The following is a 21822-nucleotide window of genomic DNA, read 5'->3' as shown; positions in this document are numbered from 1 at the left end:
AAGAAAGGGAAATAAGCACCAGTCATTGCCTTGAACCCTGACACCAGGCCCACCCCAATAAACCCAGTGCAGGTCAGGCTCCTGAAGACCCAGACTGCAGGCTGAAACTTGTAGACTAAGCCTCCAGTCCCTCCCTGGCACCAAATGTGATCCCACAGCCCCTCTAGACTTGGTCTCCAGACCTCCCCAGTACCAGGCAGACCCCAGAAGTCCCAGCTACAAGTTGATGCCTAAAGCACCAGACTCCAGACCTGCCCAGTGGGCTTGGTCTTGGGCCCCAACCCTACCACAGGCTAGCCTCAGTAGATGCTGCCTATAGCCCACAAAATGTAGAGAATGGCCCCTACATTTCCAATCTTTAGGCTTGTCCCAGTACTAGATCAATCCCTGTACCCCTAGTCATCAGTTCAGCTCCTGTGACCCAGGCTCTGAGACTGTTCTGTTTCAGACCAGCCCAGATCCATATTGGTCCATATAAGCCCAGGCTTTTGGGCCACTCCAGTGCTGGGTCAGCACACCTGACCTCAGGGACCAGGCTATCACATACAAATGTAGCCTTCATGCCTTCCCAGTGATAGTCCTGTCCTTGTGGTCCCACACTCCTGGCTGACTCCTGTGGCCCACACTCCAGCAGACCCAGGATCTAGCAGAGTGCCGGGGTAGCCCCAGTGGACTTGAGGCTGCAGGACCCAGGACTCAGAACTTCTTTTAGTCAGTTTGTGCTGTTATAACAAAATACTAAAGACTGGGTATTTCATAAATAATATGAATTGACTTATCATGGTTTGGAGGCTGGCAAGTCCAAAATCAAGACACCAGAAAACTTGGGGTATGGTGAGAGCTGTTGTCTGCTTCCAATATGGCCTCTTGTTACTGCATCCTCTAGAAGGGAAGAACACTGTGTACTCCCAGGACAGAAAGCACCACAGGACTAGAGAGTGTTCCCTTCAGCTATGAGCCCTTTTATAAGGCTGTTAATTTCATTCATGAGGGTAATGCACTCATGACTTAATTACCTCTCAAAAGTAAAATCTCTTAACACTGTAGTATTGGGTATTGGTTTTTAACATGAATCTTGAAGGTCACATCATCACTGAAACCATAGTAGGCCAGTCCCTGTGGGCTTGGGCTCTAGGACCATCCCAGTGGATCCAGGTGCCAGGCTCCTCCCAAAAGTGGCTATCCTAGTGCCAGGTCAGCCCCTTTGGACCCAGGCTTCAGGCCAGGCCCATGGATACAGGCTCCAAAATCACCTTAATGGACCAGGGCTCTAGACCCAGCTCCATAGACCAAATCAAGTCTACCCCAGTGGATCCAGGCTCCAAACTCAACCCTGTGGATTCAGCTACATAGACCTCCAAAAAGCTGACCCAATGAACCAAGCCTGCCTGAGGGCTCCAGTGGCAAGCCCCCATATGGACCATGCCAGACAGCATACCCCAAATCTCTATACAGGCTGACTGGAGAAGAGCTTTTCCTCTCCCTACTTTTTAAAAAAGTGCAGATATTAACATAAGGCAAAAAGAAACATGAAAAACCAAGGAGATATAACACCACCAAAAGAACACAATAATCTCCCAATAGCTGACACTTCCAAAATGGAGATATGCAAAATGCCTGACAAAGAATTCAAAATAATTATTTTAAAGAAGTTCAGTGAACATCAAGAAAATACAGAGAAATAATTCAATGGTATCAGAAAACAATAAATGATCAAAACAAGAAATTTAACAGATATTTAAATTATGCATAAAAACAAATTCTAGAGCTGAAAAATACTATGTATGACATGAAAAATACAACAGAAAGCATCAACAGCAAAATTGACCAAAAAGAAGAAAGAATTTATGAAGTCAAAGACAAATGATATAAAAATATACTGTCAGAGGAGAAAAAAAATGTTAAAGAGAGGAGGTGGAGCATGATGGTGGACAGGACAGACGTGTAGCCCACCTCTGCCAAGTCATCAGGTGAGAGGAAGGGGGGTCTGGACCTTTTCCCCATGAGGATTATTGGTGTGGACAGACAGCTGGAGACACGAAGCAAATTGGCAGATTGCTGTATATGAGGTGTAATTTAAAACCACAGACTCTGTTGTAGAGATTTTCCCTGCTTGGCCATGCTGGGAGGACAGCAGTTTGCAATTCCTGGCAAAACCCAACTGACGAAAATTTATTCCTGAGCAGAGTTTGGCACCCGAAAGGGGAGCCACTCAGAATCACAGGAACTAAGCAACCTGATGGAAAATTGAAAGGAAGGGATCCTGCTCGGGAAACAGACATTTTGAATTGTCCAAAATGGCGGGCTTCTTCCCCCAGAACAATAGGAGCGATTAAGTAGGCAGGACCACTCCTGGTGGGGAATATTGGTGTGGGCTGGCAGTTCAGGCTGTGCAGTGAACTGGAGGGTGGCTGGACTCAAAATTCTACATTCAAAAGTGACACTCTGAGCCACAAAAACTGAGTATAAGGTTTCCGCGCTCCACAGCTGCAGCAGCAGTGAGTCCCGGCTGCTGCCAGCACCCTCCCCAACTGCCAATTGCAGTTGCCAGTTTGCAGGAGAACACGGGAGCAGCGTGGAAAGATTGGTGAAGCGTGGACTCCTGAACTGAGTTAGGAGGTCAGATAGGAGTGCTGTCTGGAACAGAGCAGCTGAGTTTGCACAACAATTAGGTAAAAAACTTTTACAGAAACTCCATAATGGCAATTGGCCAGGTAGGGTGGTTACCATGGTAACAGTATAAATGGTGAATCAGGTATAAGCCTGGGAACAACTCACACCGCCACCACCACAAAGGCAGTTCTAAGAGGGAAATTTATAGCACTGCAAGCCTTCCTCAAGAGAACGGAAAGAGAGGAAGTTACAACTTAATGGGACATCTCAAGCAACTGGAAAAGGAAGAACATTCCAACCCCCAACCCAGTAGAAAAAAGAAATAACCAAAATTAGAGTAGAATTAAATGAAATTGGAAAAAAAGAATTATACAACAGATCATAAATCAAAAAGCTGGTTTTTTTAAAAGGTCAATAAAATAGATAAACCTAACCAGGAAAAAAAGAGTAAAATCTCTAATTTCATCAATCAGAAACGACAAAGACGAAATAACAACAGACTCCTCAGAAATTCAAAAAATCCTTAATGAATATTACAAGAAATTTATTCTCAGAAATATTAAAATCTGAAGGAAATTGACCAATACTTAGAAGCACATCACCTTCCAAGACTTAGCCAGAATCAAGTGGAAATGTTGAACAGGCCAATATCAAGTTCTGAAATAGCATAAACCATACGAAATCTCCCTAAAAAGAAAAGCCCAGGACCAGATGGCTTCACAACCTTTAAAGAGGAACCTTTAAAGCCCAGGACCAGATGGCTTCTACCAAACCTTTTTAGAGGAACTAGTACCTATATTACTCAACCTGTTCCAAAATGTAGAAAAAGAAGGAAGACTATCCAACACGTTCTATGAAGCAAACATCAACCTGATCCCCAAACCAGGAAAAGACCCAACAAGAAAATAAAATTACAGACCAACATCACTAATTAATATAGATGCAAAAATATTCAACAAGATCCTAACAAACAGAATCCAGCAACACATCAAACAAATTATACATCATGACCAAGTCGGTTTTATCCCAGGGTCTCAAGGCTGGTTTAATATATGTAAATCTATAAGTATAATTCATCACATAAACAAATTAAAAAACAAAGACCATATGATTCTCTCAATTGATGCAGAAAAAGCTTTTGATAATATCCAGCATCCCTTCATGATCAGAACACTTGAGAAAATTAGTATAGAAGAGACATTTCTTAAACTGATAGAAGCCATCTACAGCAAACCCACAGCCAATATCATATTGAATGGAGTTAAATTGAAATCATTTCCACTCAGATCAGGAACCAGACAAGGCTGCCCATTGTCTCCACTGCTCTTTAACATTGTAATGGAAGTTTTAGCCACTGCAATTAGGGAAGAAAAGGCGATCAAGGGTATCCATATAGGGTCAGAAGAGATCAAACTTTTGCTCTTCACAGATGATATGACGGTATATCTGGAAAAAAACAGGGATTCTACTACAAAACTCTTAGAAGTGATCAACGAATACAGCAGTGTCTCAGGTTACAAAATCAACATTCATAAATCGGTAGCCTTTATATATACCAACAATAGTCAAGCTGAAAAAAGAGTTAAGGACTCTATTCCATTCATAGTAGTGCCAAAGAAGATGAAATATTTGGGAGTTTGTCTAACAAAGGATGTGAAAGATCTCTGTAAAGAGAACTATGAAACTGTAAGAAAAGAAATAGCTGAAAACGTTAACAAAGGAAAAACATACCATGCTCATGGCTGGGAAGAATCAACATTGTTAAAATGTCCATACTACCCAAAGCAATATACAATTTTAATGCAATCCCTATTAAAGCTCCACTGTCATACTTTAAAGATCTTGAAAAAATAATACTTCGTTTTATATGGAATCAGAAAAAACCTTGAATAGCCAAGACATTACTCAGAAATAAAAACAAAGCAGGAGGAATCACGCTACCAGACCTCAGACTATAAATCGATAGTGATCAAAGCAGCATGGTACTGGCACAAAAACAGAGAAGTAGATGTCTGGAACAGAATAGAGAAACAAGAGATGAACCCAGCTACTTACTGTTATTTGATCTTTGACAAGCCAATTAAAAACATCCAGTGGGGAAAAGATTCCCTACTTAATAAATGGTGCTGGGTGAACTGGCTGGCAACCTGTAGAAGACTAAAACTGGACCCACACCTTTCACCATTAACTAAGATAGACTCTCATTGGATTAAACATTTAAACTTAAGACATGAAACTATAAAAATACTAGAAGAGAGTGCAGGGAAAACCCTTGAAGAAATCGGTCTGTGCGAGTATTTTATGAGGAGGATCCCCTGGGCAATTGAAGCAGCTTCAAAAATACACTACTGGGACCTGATCAAACTAAAAAGCTTCTACACAGCCAAGAGCACAGTAAGTAAAGCAAGCAAACAGCCCTCAGAATGGGAGAAGATATTTGCAGGTTATGTCTCCGACAAAGGTTTAATAACCAGAATCCACAGAGAACTCAAATGTATAAGCAAGAAAAGAACAAGTGATCCCATCGCAGGCTGGGCAAGGGACTTGAAGAGAAACTTCTCTGAAGAAGACAGGCGCACGGCCTACAGACATATGAAAAAATGCTCATCATCTTTAATCATCAGAGAAAAGCAAATCAAAACTACTTTGAGATACCATCTAACTCCAGTAAGATTAGCCCATATCACAAAAATCCCAAGACCAGAGATGTTGGCGTGGATGTGGAGAAAAGGGAACACTTCTACACTGCTGGTGGGAATGCAAATTAATACATTCCTTTTGGAAAGATGTTTGGAGAACACTTAGAGATCTAAAAATAGATCTGCCATTCAATCCTATAATTCCTCTACTAGGTATATACCCAGAAGACCAAAAATCACAAATAACAAAGATATTTGTACCAGAATGTTTATTGCAGCCCAATTCATAATTGCTAAGTCATGGAAAAAGCCCAAGTGCCCATTGATCCATGAATGGATTAATAAATTGTGGTATATGTACACCAGGGAATATTATGCAGCCTTAAAGAAAGATGGAGACTTTACCTCTTTCATGTTTACATGGATGGAGCTGGAACATATTCTTCTTAGTAAAGTATCTCAAGAATGGAAGAAAAAGTATGCAGTGTACTCAGCCCTACTATGAAACTAATTTATGGCTGTCATATGAAAGCTATAACCCAGTTATAACTTAAGAATATGGGGAAGGGGGTGAGGGAGTGGAGGGAGGGGGGAGGATGGACAGTTGGAAGGTGATTGGTGGGATTACATCTGTGGTGCATCTTACAAGGGTACATGCGAAACTTAGTAATTGTAGAATATAATTGTCTTAATACAATAACTAAGAAAAAGCCAGGAAGGCTATGTTAACCAGTGTGATGAAAATGTGTCAATCTGTTTATAAAACCAGTGTATGGTGCCCCATGATCGCATTAATGATTTAAATATTAATAAAAAAGTTAATGAGTGACAAAAGAAGCTTATGAGATTTATAAGACAACATCAAAAGAGCAAATATCAAAATGGAGAAGATAGGGCCAAACGTGTAGAAATTGTGTTTAAGGAAATAATAATATGACATTATGAGAAAGAAAGTATACGTCATTCATTATCTCTTATGAACATCGATATAAAAATTCTCAGCCTTTTACTAGCAAGTTGAATTCAATAGAGCATTAAAAAGATCATTTGCCACAATCAAATGGCATTTATTCCAAGAACACAAGAATGGTTCAATATATGCAAATCAATAAAAATGTGGTATAACACATTAACAGTGTCAAGGGCTCAAACCATACTACAATCATCTCAGTTGAGGTAGAAAAAGGATTTGATAAAATCCATCATCCTTTTTTTTTTTTTTTGAGACAGTCTCACTTTGTCACCCTTGGTAGAGTGCCATGGTGTCATAGCTCACAGCAACCTCAAACTCTTGGGCTCAAGTGATTCTCTTGCCTCAACTTCCAGAGTAGCTGGGACTACAGGTGCGCATCACAATGCCTGGCTATTTTTAGAGATGGAGACTTTCTCTTGCTCAGGCTCATCTTGAACTTGTGAACTCAACAATCCACCCACCTTAGCCTCCCAGAGTACTAGGATTACAGGCATGAGCCACCACATCTGGCCCCATCATCCTTTCATGATTAAAAACTCTTAAGAAATTAGATACAGAAGCAATATACCACAACACAATAAATGCCATGTATGATAAGCCACAGTTTTCATCATACTCAGTAATGAAAAGTTGAAAGTGTTTCCTATGAGATCAAGAACAAATATGCCTACTCTTAGCATTTCTATCCATTGGAAATTCTAGCCAGAATAATTAGGCTAGAAAAGGAAATAAGAGGTATCCAAATCAGAAAGAAAGAACTAAAATTGCCACTGTTTACAGATGATATGATTTTATATACAGAAACCTCTAAAGACCATACACAAAAAAGTTAGAACTATCAAATTAGTAAAGATGCAGGATACAAAATAAATATACAAAAACCATTAGTATTTTTATACTATAACAATAAACTTTCCCAAAAAATCAAGAGAATTATCATATTCACAATAGCCACAAAAACATAAAGTTCTTAGAAATGAATTTAATGAAGAAGGTGGCTTATACATTAAAAACTATAAAATGTTAATAAAATAGAGTTAAAGAGTCATAAATAAATGAAAAGATATGCCATATTCATGGATTAGCAAAATTTGTATTATTAAAATGTCCATACTACCCAAAGCTATCTATAGATCCCTACCAAAATTCCAATAACATTTTTCAAAGAAATAGGAAAAAAACAGTTTTAATATTTGTTTGGAGCGGTGCCTGTGGCTCAAGGAGAATGGCGCCGGCCCTATATACTGGAGGTGGCAGGTTCAAACCCAGCCCCAGCCAAAAAAAAAAAGGAATTAATATTTGTTTGGAATCACAAGAGACCCCAAATAGGCAAGAGACTTGAGTAAAAAAACAAAGTCAGATGTATTATACTACCTGACTTCAAAATGTATATATTACAAAGCTATAGTAAGTATAACAGCATGGTACTGGCATAAAAAATAGACATGCAGAACAATGGAACAGAATGGAGACCCCAGAAATAAACTCATGCTTTTAAATTCAACTGATTTTTTAATAAAGATGCACATACTACACAATGAATCAAGGAAGTCCCTTCAATAAATCTCACTGGGAGAAGTGGGCATATACATACAGAAGAATAACATTAGCTCCTCATCTCATGTCATGTGCAAAATCAACTCAAAATGGGCTAAAGACTTAAATGTAAGCCCTGATACTGTTAAAAAAAAAACTAGAAGAAAACAGGGAAAAACTCCATGGCCATGGGATGTCTGTGATTTTTGGATATTTTTTAATCTGACCTAAAAGTACAAGCAGCAAAAGCAGGAACAGACAAATGGAATTATTTAAAACTAAAACGCTCGTGCATAGTAAAGAAAACAATAATAGATTGAAGAAACAACCTATGGAACGGGAGAACATATTTACAAGCTACACATCTTAGAAGAGGTTGATATCTATCTGTATATATGGATCTCAAACAACTTGATAGGAAGAGAACAATTAACCCAATTAAAAACTGGGCAGTTCTGGTTCAATATGGCTGAATAGATGAGGCTAGTGCACACCTTTCCCAGAGAGAGGAATCAAAATAATGAGTAGATATTGTTGTTCTCAACGAAGAGAAAACGTTGGCATTCAACAGAGAAGCAACAGGAAGAAGGGAAAAGCAAAAGAGAGGAGGCAGGCCACCTGTGCGGCCTGGATCAGCAGGAGGATGGGAGAAGGTCCCTGATGCAGAGAGAGCAGGAGTGAGAGATGCACAGGACTCTGCACTCCCACCAGGGACTTTTAACATCCTAGTTGCAGCAAAGTCCCTGGAACCTCATGGGCTCCTAGACTAACACGGGGGACTGTGCAAAGATTGTGCAGGGCCATTGTTTAAACTCATGTGGAGTCCCACAGGCTTTTGAGCCTGAGCAGCTGCAGCTCTGTGCCATTCAGAGAGCCCAGTCCTAGAGGAATCCGTCATGCTCTAGGCTGCCTCTGGTTCTTCTGCCACTAGGACACAGGGAAGAGGAAGGCCAGACCCTTCTGAGTGCTCTGAGGACAGGTACCACTGCTGCTGAGCGGTAGAGCTGCAAGCCGGCTATGCATGCAACAGCTGTCTGCCTCCACCGAGGTTGCCCTGGCCTCCCTGGCGGCAGGTCCACAGTACAGCCACCTGCCCTCACCCGAGTCTTCCACTAGCGGCCAGGGGACCAGCTCACCAACCCTGTCACAGCCAGCGCTTGAACCCAGAGGCCTGAGGACAAATCCATTGACCCATCCCAGGTCCAGTCACTCCAGGACCCAAGCATGCATCCAGGAGCCTGGGGTTGGGAATTGCCTAACCTAGTCTGCCACCACTGGCTCATGAACAGCCTTCCCTGGAGTCTGAGGTTGGGCCCACGCAAACTTGCTGGAACCACCATGCCTGCTACGTACCTGCATGTGCCAAAAGATGGGGCTCCCCATCTACAAAGAGCAGCAGCATCCCTGTGGAGGAGAGCAGTCAAGCCACAAAGCTCTCTGTTTTGAGTTAAGGGAAGTGGTTCTACCCCCACATAATTTAAGCAGAGAGCTGTAGGACAGGTGTTGTATGTGGGTCTCAGTGACATTGTGACCTGGAGCTAGATGAGCATCTGATTGAATTGAGAGTCACAAGCTCTGGGACAGGGGTGTGATAGGGAAGTGCATCATGTTTTTGCCAGTCTAGAATGTGGAGCTGGTGCAGCACCCCCAATATGGAGAACTAGGCACAATTCACCAGGAGCTCCCCTTGCCACTCCCATCAGGTGTGGAACCTGTGTTCATCTTTGGGGTATCTGTGGGCAGATGTGGCACTGCACCCCTTCCAGCTTTGACTCCCACTCCAAGGCTGAGCAGGGAACTCGGGGCACTGGACATTGCATAGATTGGCCCATTGTCTAACACAACAGAGAGATCTCCCAGTAAACAAAAATCAAACACATACCAAACTACTTCTGATCAACTGTCTCTTACCAGTAAATGCTACTGACAGGCTTGGAGGTTGAACTGTGCAGCCCAGTAAAAAAACCTAATGGCAGAAGTGCTCAGATTGGAAAATGAGGTAAGTTTCCTGAGACCTCTGCAATCCTGGTCCCACAGAAGACAGTGAGCCTGCTCATATGCCCAGTACATCCCTACTACAACCAGATTTGAGAAAGGCACTACGCAAAGGGTATCTATAACCAAGGAACTCAGACGGAGCCATGGCTTCCTGAAAGCACTCAGAATTGATTCCAAGTGATCACATACAGCACACATTACAGTCACTTCCTCAAGGGTGGTGGGAGAAGTCCCATCCAAATAAAAGTAAATTCAAAAATAAGAAGTGATATCTTCTGCAAGCCAAAAGGAAGCAGGGTAACAATTCTGGCAGTATAAAAACACAAGTTGTTATATTGCCCCCCAGCATCACACCAGCTCCCTAACAATGGATAATAACCAAAAGGAAAATGCTGAAATGTCAGATAAAAAATTCAAAATATGGGTGGCGCCTGTAGCTCAAGCAGCTAAGGCACCAGCCACATACACCAGAGCTGGCAGGTTCGAATCTGGCCCCGGCCTGCCAAACAACAGTGACAACTACAACCAAAAAATAGCTGGGCGTTGTGGGGGGCGCCTGTAGTCCCAGCTTCTTGGGAGGCTGAGGCAACAGAATCGCTTAAGCCCAGAAGTTTGAGGTTGCTGTGAGCTGTGACATCACGGCACTCTACCCAGGGCACTAGCTTGAGGCTCTATCTCAAACAAACAAAAAAAAGAATTCAAAATATGGATTGTATGGCAGCACAATGAGATCCAAGAGAATGTTGAAGACAAACACAAAGAAACTAGAAAAATCAATTCAGGATATGAACAATAAACTTACTGGGGCAGGCACAGTGGCTCATGCCTGTAATCCTAGGATTTGGGGGAGGCCAAGGTGGGTGAATCTCTTGAGCTCAGGAGTTTCAGACCAGCCTGAGCCAGAGTGATAACCCCCCCTACTAACAATAGAAAAATTAGCTGGGCCTTGTGGCAGGCACCTGTAGTCCCAGCTACTTGAGAGGCTGAGGCAAGAGAATCATTTGAGCCCATGAGTTTAAGGTTGCTATAAGCTATGATGCCACAGCACTCTACCCAGGGTGACAGAGTGAGACTATCTCAAAAAAGAAAAGAAAGCTTCTTTCCCTGATCTCTTCTCTCTTACTTATTTCTTTCCCCCACTCTCTTCCCTCTCTTTATTATACCTATTTTATAAGTTTATAAAAACAAACCTATACTTTTATATCTTAAAAATACCCCAAATACATGAAGACGAGAGTATTCCTGACAGACACATTGCAAGATAAACTTCACTCAGGTTTTTAGATTATGTCATCAGTGAGCAGACAAAATTTGACTTCCTCTTTTCCAATTTGGATGTGTTTTATTTCTTTCTCTTCCCTGATCACCATGGCTAGGACTTCTAGTAGTACATTGAATAGGAAGGGTGAGAGTGGGCATCCTTACCTTGTTCCATTTCTTAGGATTAATGTTTTCAACTTTTACTCATTCAACATAAAGGAGTTCTGTAAAGTTTCATGATACAAATAAACATACAAAAATCAGTAGCATTCCTATACACAAATAACTATCAAGCTGAGAACAAAACCAAGAAGACAATCCCATTTACAGTAGCTAAAAATACAAAGTACCTGGGAATAAATTTAGCCACAGAGATAAAAGATCTCTACAGGGAAAATACAAAACACTGATGAAAGAAATCATAGATGACATAAACAAGCGGGGAAACTTCCCACACTCATGGATTGGAAGAATCATTATCACTAAAATAATCACATTGTCCAAAGCAATCTATGTAGTCAATGCAACCCCTGTCAAAATATTAACATGATTTTTCACAGAATTAGAAAAACAATCCTAAAATTCATATAGAATCAAAAAAAGACCCCAGATAGCCAAAGCAATTTTAAGCAAAAAGAGCACAGCTGGAGGCATCACATTTTGTAAATGTGTCATTCTCCTGATTTCCTTTAGCTGTTTCCCCATGTTCTCTTTTAACTCAATGACGACACTTGAGACAGTTGTTTTAAAATCTGTCAAGTAAGTCTGAAGCCTGTGTCTCATTACTGTCTGTTTCTGAAAATTCTTTTGCTCCTTTGAATGGATCATATTTCCCTTGTCTTTGCATGCATTGTGATATTTTGTTGAAAATTGGAGATTTTTTTATTAAATCATAACTGTATACATTGATATGATAGCCACCTCTCCTAGTTTTTGAAAATTGGCTCCATGCAGTTTTTATTAGTCAGCCTGGTATAAAAGCTCAAGGTCTTCTCATGTCTTTTCTAGAAATGTGTCGTTCTTGGCCCTGTTCATGTGCTTTCCCTCCCTTCAATTCCTCTGCATACGTAGCTGCTTTTAAGTAGCTTCTTTTAAAATCTCACATGTATTCTCAAGACATTATGTGGTATATTTTTTCTCTCCCTGTAATCTCTTGCACTCAGGCTCCAATGGCCCTGCATTTCCCCTGGAGCTCTCACGTGCCATAGTGCCCACCACTGCTTTCGGCAGCCTCCAACCTGAAGTCCAAACTATGCCACAGTTCCTGGCAATGCTTTGTGCCAAGCAAGACATCAACTCATCCCTCAGACAAGCCAGACTGCTATAAGCAAGTTCCACTTTCTTCCTTCCATCCTAAGGGAGAAACTGGGAATTCAGTGGCTTCCTCTTGACTGTCCCATATGGCCAGGAATAGAGGGTGGGACAAGGGTGAACAAAAATGCCACAAAATTTCTATTGCTTTGCACGTGGCTTTTCTGAGTTAAGGTTTTGCCTGGTTGCTGCAGCTTTGTAACTGGTTTCTTGAACACCCACAAGTCACTTTGGTCCTGATGTTGATCTAGTGTTTCTGTGGGTAAGTGAGGGCTTGGAGTGTCCTAGTCCACAATAGAGCTCTAGAATTGCAAGTCAGGTGGACTAGAATGAATCTTGAATCTCCTTCTTACCATCTGGGGACTTTGGGGAGGAACGTGGTATATCTACGTGCCTCAGTTTTCTTATTTGAACAATGAGATGACAGATTGTTGTAAGTTTTCATTGATGTCACAGAAAAAATTCTTGGCATGAGTGGTGCTAAATGTTTGATAGTGGTTACTGTTTTCTTTCCAAGGGACTCGTCTTCCTCTTCTTTTTTAGGGGGTGGCCCTTCTTCTTTTAAAGAAAAACCTAAATATTACTAATGATTAATATTTTTAGAATGATAGCTATATGCCAGCAACTGTACAAAGTATTTTCAGGCAAAGTGCTTGTGTAAACATGTATAATTCTTGGTGACTTGTTTCTACTTTTTTGTTTTGTTTTTTTTTTTTGAGACAGAGTCTCATTTTGTTGCCCTTGGTAGAGTGCCATGGCATCATAGCTCACAGCAACCTCAAACTCCTGGGCTCAAGTAATTGCCTCAGCCTCTCGAGTAGCTGGGACTACAGGTGCCCGCCACAATGCCTGGCTATTTTTAGAGACAGGGTCTCGCTCTGGCTCAGGCTGGTCTCGAACCCATGAGCTCAGGCAATCCATCATTGTTATAAATGCACACCTCTGAGTGTTTACTATGAGGACATGTGTCCATGTTCACTTAGTGTGTGGCTATGAATCTGTGAATAAATTGCATTGCGCACATGTACCTGTGTCCATCTGGATGAATTTGACCCCAGCTCCTATGCACTTAACATTCTATGGCTTCTGTTGTCATAATTGCATAAAACTAACCAAAGCCATGTATTTCCCAGGAGGTATGAAGCCCTCAGGACAGAACATGAGGAGAGGAGCCACGTGTGAGGAGGACCAAGGAATGTGCAGAGTGAAATGCAGAAAATCTGAACAGGAAGTACACTACTGTGCAAATGGTAAAAGTTGCTGCGTGAGTTCATCTGTGAACCTTGCTTATAACAGAATAGAGAATATCAGCTGGGGAACAATGCCAACCCCGTCACTAATGCCTGATTACTGAAGATTACCAAACTTTTCTGCTTCTGGAAATCTTGGAAATCTTTTATCTCAAATCTTTCCACTATAAAAGAATATTTCAACATTTTGATTTGTACTTTATTCTATAAAGACTCATAGTTGGAGGAGAAAACTCGGGTGGAGACTGTGAAATTTGGAAAAATACTCCAACCAAAAAAGCCAAGATAGTGCTTTTTATATTTTAGATTATAGATTATATTTTACTGATTGAAGGAAAGTAGATTATATTTTCCTGATTTCTTATCACGGAAAGAGAAAATAATGTGAACAGGCCCTTCAAAAAATTGGGTGTCTAAATGACCACTAAACATTTAACAGGGCGTCAATACTTATCAGCTACCAAGGAAAAGCAGATTTAAACCCAAAATAACTGAACAATGACGATTCAGTATGTTGCCAAGGATGTGCACCAACATGAACTCTTAAATACTGCAGATAGGTATGTAAATAAAAAATTGAATGTATATGTTCCATATGTCTCACCAAATCCACTCATAGGCATAAACAAAAATGAATATATATATAAGCAAAAGGCATGGTCAAGAATGCCCATAAAAGTATAATTTATCTTAGAGCTAAAGTACATCAACAAGAGTCTAAGTATATTACATTGCAATTGCAATGAAAATGAATAGACTATTTCTCCATACAATGAATAAAGAAAAGCACAATTCCCTTTTATATAAAGTTTAAAAAGAAAAAAAATGTTGTATGACAGTGATAACTTTTACAAAGAGAAATGAAGTTCTACAATGCTGGAAAAGTTCTATTTCTTTCTTCTTTTTTTTAGACAGTCTCACTCTGTTGCTTATGACAAAAGTACCATACCCTCAGCCTAGTTCACTGGCGACCTCACACTCCTGGGTTCAAGTAATCCTCTGCCTCAGACTCCTGAGTAGGACTACAGATGCCCACCACAACACATAGATAATTTTTCTATTTTTAATAGAGACAAGGTCTTGCTTTTGCTCAGGCTGGTCTTGAACTCCTGAGCTCAAAGGATCCTCCTGTGTGGGTCTTCCAGAGTGCTAGGATTACAGGTATGAGCCACCATGTCTGGCCCAAAGTTCTATTTCTTTCTTTCTTTCTTTCTTTTTTTTCTTTTTTGAGACAGTCTCAAGCTGTCACCTGGGTAGACTACCATGTTGTTATAGCTCACAACAACCTCCACCCCGGCTAAAGCGGTCCTCTTGCCATAGTATTTTATTTTTAGTGGAGATGGGGTCTTGCTTTTGCTCAGGCTGGTCTTGAACTTGTGAGCTCAAGCTATCCACCCATCTCGGCCTCCCAGAGTGCTAGGATTACAGGCGTGAGCCACTGCGCCTGGCCCAAAGTTCTATTTCTTGACTGGAGTAATAGTTACATGGGCTTGTTCATTTCGGGATAATTCATAAGACTATACACTTATGATTTGTGTGCTTTTCTTTAGATATGTTATATTAATGCTTTAATTGAGATGATTATTTTTTTAAAACGACCTGAGAGACCAAGAGCTATGGCCAGGATACTCCACAAAACTGCACACAGTGTGTTGATCTCCAATTGTTGCAGCCTTATTCTTTGAAAGCATAATTTTTCTGAAACTTATCAGAATAAGAGTTAGACGTTCTATCCAGAGGGAGGCTTTCTCTTACATCTTTCAAGTTAAGCCAGGCTATGCTGAGGAAACATACTTTGAAATCTTAATGTATTGTCATAAAAAGATTCACTTATAATTCAGAAGTTGATATGTTATAAAGTTAGTTATGAATAAAAATAATGTATATATCAAAGTAAAGGTGATTTATAAAGAAAATCCAAGTTTTGAATATCCAAAACTCTAAAAGGCTGACAGTTCTTTCCCTCTCTGCACCAATGCCCTTGCCTGGGCTCTTGCTGATCTTTCCATTAAGTTCCATTTAGAACTTTTTGCCGCTACGTGATTGGATTTTGTCAAATGCTATGGTTTGTATGTGGTTTGTCCCTGCCAAAACTCAAGTTGAAGCGTAATTGGCAGTACAGCAGTGTTGTGGGGTAGGGCCTAGTGGGAATTGTTTGGGTCATGGGGGTGGATTCCCCCTGAATAGATTAGTGCTATCTCGAAGGAGTGAGTGAGTTCTCATACACAGTAATGGATTAGTTCCCACAAGAGTGGCTTGTTATAAAGTGAGATTCCTCTTCCTGGTTGGTCCCTTTTTCGCACATGCCTACTCCCTCTGTGACCTTGCCAGAAGACAGCACCATGCCCTTGAAGTTCCCAGCCTATAGAACTATGAGCTAAACAAAACTTTTTCCTTTACTAATTAATTACCAAGTCCTGGGTATTATGTTATAGGAACAATAAACCAATCAATATACTAGGTGACTAACTTAGGCTGACAGGGTGTCAGCAAAAAGGTTGCAAGCATAAACTTGAAAAGTTACTATGCATTCGGGCTTCATCTAATTGCTGCACCTGTGACCCTAAAATCTCCATACTGTTTTCCATAGGGTTGTACTCATTTACATCCCCACCAACAGTGCATACGAGTTCCCTTTTCTCCACGTCCCTGTTTCTCATCATGTACATGAATCCAACCCAGCCTGCTGGAAGTTGAGAAGCCATGTAGAAAAAACTTACAGTGCCCTACATGACATGTATTTAAATCCCAGCTATAGAGTGAGGTTGTCCTGGATCACTCAAACACCACGTGGCTGCCAGCTGAGCACAAACACATGAGGGAGTCCAGAGGGATTAGCCAAACTAGATGAGACCTAGAGAATTGCTGAGTCAATCCACAGAATCATGAGCTAAATAAAATGATGGATTCAAGCCTCTAAGATTTATGTGGTCTTTTAAGCAGGAGAAGGTAATTATTAATAGCATAGTAATCTAGTAACTTCTGGTTGGAAAATGAGGGTTCAAGATTCAACATGGTCCTGGCTACATGTTTCCCCCAGGAGTCAGGAAGGTGCCAAACCTAGCTCTTTGTGGTTGTCAGGGGATACTTAACATTTATTGAATATAGAGAAAGAAAACATGGAGATGACAGTGCTGTAATACCCAGTGAGTGTTAGAAGTCTGTAATTAGGGTGTCGGCAGAGCAGGGGCACCAAGAAAATGAAAAAAAATTGTTTAAAAAATATGTACACCATGGAATATTATGCAGCCTTAAAGAAAGATGGAGACTTTACCTCTTTCATGTTTACATGGATGGAGCTGGAACATATTCTTCTTAGCAAAGTATCTCAAGAATGGAAGAAAAAGTATCCAATGTACTCAGTCTTACTATGACACCAATGTATAGCTTTCTTATGAAAGCTATAACCCAATTATAGCCCAAGAAGAAGGGGAAAGGGGAGAAGCAGGGGAGGGGAGTGGGGAGAATGGGTGGAGGGAGAGTAATTGGTGAGACCACACCTACGGTGCATCTTACAAGGGTACATGTGAACTTTATTAGGTGTAAAATATAAATATCTTAACACAATAACTAAGAAAATGCCATGAAGGCTATGTTAACCAGTTTGATGAAAACATTTCAAATTGTATATAAAACCAGCACATTTTAACCTGTGATTGCATTAATGTAGACAGCTATGATTTAATAAAAAAAAAAGTCATCTTTTGATATTTCATAGTTATCAAAGAGTCATGACCAGCATTATTGGAACTTTGTTATATATCCTTATAATTCATTTCAGGTAAGTATTCTTTGAGTTACAGGTACATAGTAGTAGGATGTGGTCAGAGCCTTTAGAGACCCCTAAGAGTGACAGCAGAGAACCACAGTAATTCCTCACCAATCTCATCTGTTCCTCTGGGTACCTAGAACTCCATATTCTAGCCTCTCTTGCAGTGAGATGGGGGCAACATGTCAAATTCTGACCAGTGGGACGTGGAGAGAAGTGATATCTGCTTCTTGAAGATTAGGCTTCTTCCCTGAGTAAAGAAAAATTTTCTAAGATGTTGGAGCCACACGAGGGTTGGAAATCAGACCACTGAATCACAGCTCAGAAGAAAGACTTCCAGAAATCCATGTGTACCACACGGGTCTGCGACACTATTGAGAAAATAAAATGTTTATTGTGTTAATTCCACTGGGATTTAATTAATTAATGTTTTCTCTTTTGAAAAAATTTCTGTAAGTTTAGGGCGTACAAGTATAATTTTGTTACATGCATATGTTGTGCCCTAGTGAACTCAAGGGTTTAAGGCATCTATCACCCAAATAACACATTTGTACTTACTAAGTCATTTCTCATCATCCACCCACTCCCACCCTCTTATCTTTCTGAGTCTTCAAGTCCATCATTTCACAGAAGCAGGGGGGAGATTGAGTGGAGGGAGGGTAATTGGTGTGACTTTGCTGGAGTCAAGCCTCTACGGTGCATCTTACAAGGGTCAATGTGAAATTTACTAGGTGTAGAATATAAATGTCTTAACAGAATAACTAAGAAAATGTCCATGCTACACATCATTTAACTTATAATTGATAGAACATGATATCTGTCTTTCTGTGTCTGACTTGTTTTACTTAAGGTAATGACCTCCAATTTCATCCATGTTGCTGCAAAAGATAGGATTTCATTATTTTTTATTGCTAAATAGTATTTCATACATACTATGACTTACATGTGTATGTGTGTATATATGTGTATGTATGTAGATGTGTATATATATGTATATATCTCCCGTATTTTCTTTATATAATTATCCATTGTTGGATGCTTAGTTTGATTCCACACCTTTGCTATGTGAGTAGTGCTATGATAAACACGCAAGCACAAGTGTCTTTTTGATATAATGATTTCCTTTTGGGGGATAGACACCCAGTAATGGGGTTGCTGGAGTCAAGCCTCTAAGATTTATGAGGTCTTTTATGCAGGAGAAGGTAGCTATTAATAGCAACTAAAACTATTATTTTTAGTTCTTTGAGAAATCTCCATACTGTTTTCCATAGGGTTGTGCTAATTTACCTTCCCACCCAACAGTCTACAAGAGTTTCCTTTTCTCCATATCCTTGTCAACATCTGTTATTTTTTGTCCTTTTTAAAAATGGCCATTCTGACTGGTGTAAGAGGTATCTCATTGTGGTTTCAATTTGCCTATCTCTGATGATTAGTGATGTTGAACATTTTTTTTTTTTTTTTTGTAGTTTATGGCTGGGGCTGGGTTTGAACCCGCCACCTTCGGCATAAGGGGCCGGCGCCCTACTCCTTTGAGCCACGGGAGCTGCCCTGATGTTGAACAATTTTTCACATGCCTATGGGGCCTTTGTATAGCTTCTTTTGAAAAATGTCTATTCATTCCTACTCCTACTTTTTGATGGGTGTACTTGGTTGTTTTTGTTAAGTTCTTTGTGTATTCTGGGTATTAGTTCCTTGTCGGATGCATAGTTTGGAAATATTTTCTCCCATTCTGCAGGTTGTCTTTTCAATCTGTTGATTATTTCTTTTGATGTGCAAAAGATTTTTAGTTTAATTAAGTCTCCTTTGTCTACTTTTGTTTTTGTGGTCTGTGCTTTTGGGGTCTTAGTCATGAATTCTTTGCCTAGACCAATATTCAGGCATTATTTAGTATTTTTATAGTTTCAGGTTTTACATTAAAGTTTTTTTTTTTTTTTTTTGTAGAGACAGAGTCTCACTTTATGGCCCTCGGTAGAGTGCCGTGGCATCACACAGCTCACAGCAACCTCCAACTCCTGGGCTTAAGCGATTCTCTTGCCTCAGCCTCCCGAGTAGCTGGGACTACAGGCGCCCGCCACAATGCCCGGCTATTTTTTTTTGTTGTTGCAGTTCAGCCGGGGCCGGGTTTGAACCTGCCACCCTCAGGCTGGCGCCTTACCGACTGAGCCACAGGCGCCGCCCACATTAAAGTAATTTAATGTCTCCCTCTGCCACCCAGATCACTGCAGACTCAAACTCCTGGGCTCAAGTGATCCTCCCACCTCAGCATCCTGAGTAGCTGGGACCACAAGCACAAGCTACTGTGCTTGATATATGTTCAAGTCTTTCATTCATCTTGGGTTGATTTTTTTTTTTTTTTTTTTTTACTCAGAGCCTCAAGCTGTCACCCTGGGTAGAGTGCCATGGTATCACAGCTCACAGCAACCTCCAAGTCCTGGGCTCAAGCGATTCTCCTGCCTCCACCTCCTAAGTAGCTGGGACTACAGGCACCCACCACAATGCCCGGCTATTTTTTGGTTGCAGCCATCATTGTTGTTTGTCAGGCCCGGGCTAGATTCGAACCTGCCAGCTCAAGTGTATGTGGCTGGCGTCTTAGCCGCTTGAGCCACAGGCGCCAAGCCTTGGTTGATTTTTGTCTATGGTGAGAGATAGAGGGTTGAGTTTCAATCTTCTGCATATGACAACCCAATTTTCCCAATACCATTTTTTTGAAAAGAGTGTAGTTTCCTTATGTTTTTGTCAACTTAGGCAAAGATCAGTTGGTTATAAAGATGTGGCTTTATTTCTAGGTTCTCTATTCTGTACCATTGATCCACATGCCTATTTTATACCAGTACTATGTTGTTTTTGGTACCATGGCCTTGTAGCATAAGTTGAAGTCAGGTAATGTGATGCCTCCGGTTTTATTCTTTTTGATTTTGGATTGCCTGGCTATTCACAGTCTTTTAAAGTGGTTTTTAAGATGGTTTTTCTAATTCTATGGAAAATGTTAGTATTTGTAGTATTGGTACATTGAATCTATAGGTTGTGGTAGGCAATATGGTCATTTTAGTGATATTAATTATTATGATCCATGAGCATGAGATGTTTTTCCATTTGTTTGTGTCCTCTTCAATTTTTTTCATCAGGGTTTTCTATTTTACTTGTAGAGATTTTTCACTTCCTTGGTTAAATTTATTCCTAGGTATTTTCTTTGTAGCTACTGTAAATAGGATTGTCTTCTTGATTTGGTTCTCAGACAGATGATAATTTGTATATAGAAACACTACTGATTTTTGTACACTGATTTTGTGTCCTGAAATGTTACTCAATTCATTCATAAAATAAAAGAGATTTTTGGTAGAGTCTTTACGGTTTTCCTGGATATAAGATCATATCATCAGTGAACAGTGATAATTTGAATTTCTCTTTCCAATTTAGATGCCTTTTATTTTTTCTTCTGCCTGACTGTTCTGGCTAGGACTTCTAGTACTATGATGAATAGGAGACGTATAAGCGAGCATTCTTGTCCTTTTATTCCAGTTCTTAAAAAAAATACTTTCAACTTTCCCCCGTTACGTATGATCTTAGCTGTGGGTTTGTCATCTATGGTCGTTATTCTGAGGTGTGTTTCTTCTATGCTTAGTTTTTGAGGAGGTTTTTATAATGAAAGGATGCTGAATTTTATCAAGTGATTTTTCTGTGTATGTTGAGAAAATCATATGGTTTCTGTCCTTCATTCTATTAATATAGTTATCATATTTACTCATTTGGGAATGTTGAACCATTCTTGCGTCTCAATGACGTAGCCTTCTTGATCATGATGAATGATCTTTTTAATATGCTGTTGAATTTGGTCTGCTATTAGAATTTGGGGAGGAGGAATTTTGCATCTATGTTCATAAGAGATATTCAACGTAATTTTTTATTGTCATTTCTTTGGCTTTAGTATTAGGGTAATGTTGGTTTTGTAAATGAATTTCAAAGTGTTCCCCCCTCTTGAATTGTTTAGAAGAGTTTCAGAAAGATTGGTATTAGTTTTTATTTAAAAGTTTGGTAGAATTCAGCAGGAAGCCATCAGGTACTGATGTTTTTCTTTTTTTGATTGGAGCTTTTATTATTGATTCAATCTCTTTACTCATTATTCTGTTCAGATTTTTTAGTTCTTCATGATTCAGTCTTGGTTTGTTGTGATGTCTAGCAATTTATCTGTTTATTCTAGGTTATTCAATTTGTTATTGTATAATTGTTCATAGTAATGGACAATCACATCCCATAAATGTATTAATTTTTTAATGAACAAAAAAAGATTTGGGGTTACAGGTTATGGGGCTATGGGTTAGTTTTTGTTTTAAGACAAAAACTAGGTTGATAGAAGTCAGGATCATAGTTACCTTTTAGGTATGAAGCAAGAGGGGGCTTCATACTGCTGGTAGTATTCTTTTTCTTGGTTATGGGGATGTGAAATTTTGAAATTTCATGAATCTTTATGTTTAA

The sequence above is a fragment of the Nycticebus coucang genome, chromosome 21, assembly GCF_027406575.1.
Source record: "Nycticebus coucang isolate mNycCou1 chromosome 21, mNycCou1.pri, whole genome shotgun sequence".
In the NCBI taxonomy this organism is placed as follows: Eukaryota; Metazoa; Chordata; class Mammalia; order Primates; family Lorisidae; genus Nycticebus; species Nycticebus coucang.
The sequence above is the reverse complement of the archived record's forward strand: the minus strand, read 5'-3'. Positions refer to the sequence as shown.